This window comes from Cebus imitator, unplaced genomic scaffold, assembly GCF_001604975.1.
Source record: "Cebus imitator isolate Cc_AM_T3 unplaced genomic scaffold, Cebus_imitator-1.0 Scaffold280, whole genome shotgun sequence".
Lineage (NCBI taxonomy): Eukaryota > Metazoa > Chordata > Mammalia > Primates > Cebidae > Cebus > Cebus imitator.
In genome coordinates, this window is record NW_016107595.1 from 2,302,473 (window position 1) to 2,303,869 (window position 1,397).

Here is a 1,397-nt window from a genome sequence, read left to right on the forward strand (position 1 = left end):
CTCTTTTTTTCTTAAGACGGAGTTTTTCTCTTTTTGCCCAGACTTGAGTGCAATGGCACGATCTCGGCTCACTGCAGCCTCTGCCTCTTGGGTTCAAGTGATTGTCCTGCCTCAGCCTCCCGAGAACCTGGGATTACAGGTAGCTGGAGTTACGGGCACGTGCCACCATGCTTGGCTAATTTTTTGTATTTTTAGTAGAGATGGGGTTTTGCCAGGCTGGTCTAGAACTCCTGGCCCCAAGCAATCCACCTGCCTCAGCCTCTCAAAGTGCTGGGATTGCAGGTGTGAGCCACTGCACCCAGCCAGCGTCATCCAATTCATAGAGACAGGAAGTAGGATGTTGGGTGCCGGGGGCTGGGGCAGGGGAAGAGGGCGGGGCGTTCAGTAGGCATAGTGTTTGTGTGGAAGGAACAGGTTCTGGAGGTGGATGGTGGTGACGGCTGCAAGACACTGTGAATGTACCCAACACCACCCGAGTGTGCACTTACAAATGGTTAAGATGGTACATTCTACGTTACCTACATTTTTTTTTTTTTTTGAGATGGAGTTCACTCTTTGTTGTCCAGGCTGGAACACAGTGGCGCGATCTCCGCTCACTGCAACCTCCGCATCCCAGGTTCAAGCGATTCTCCTGTCTCAGCCTCCCAAGTAGCTGGGATTACAGGCACCTGCCACCACACCCGCCGAATTTTTTTCTTTGTTTGTTTTTTTGTATTTTTAGTAGAGATGGGGTTTCACCATGTTGGCCAGACTAGTCTTGAACTCCTAACCTTGTAATCTGCCTGCCTCGGCCTCCCAAAGTCCTGGGATGACAGGCATGAGCCACCGTGCCATTATGTACATTTTAATACAAACAACTACAAACGACAACAACAAAACAAACAAAATCAAACAAAAGACCGGGCACAGTGGCTCACACCTGTAATCCCAGCGCTTTGGGAGGCTGAGGAGGTCAAGAGATTGAGACCATCCTGGCCAACACGGTGAAACCCCATCTCTACTACAAAATATACAAATGAGCTGGGTGTGGTGGCATGCGCCTGTAGTCCCAGCTACTTGAGAGGCTGAAGTAGGACAATTGCTTGAACCCAGGAGGTAGAGGTTGCAGTGAGCCGAGATTGTGCCGTTGCACTCCAGCCGGGGCGACAGAGCAAGACTCCATCTCAAACAAAACAAAACAAAAAAGAGAAAAGAAATGAAAATGAAATGTAAGAGAAAGAGACACATGCAAACATATTTGCAAATGCATAAATATCTCTGGAAGGAAAAGTGATCTCCGACTTCCAGGTTCAAGTGATCCTTCTGCCTCAGCCTCCGGAATAGCTGGGACTACAGGTGTGCACCACTCTGCTCGGCTAATTTTTGTATTTTTAGTAGAGATGGGATTTCACCATGTT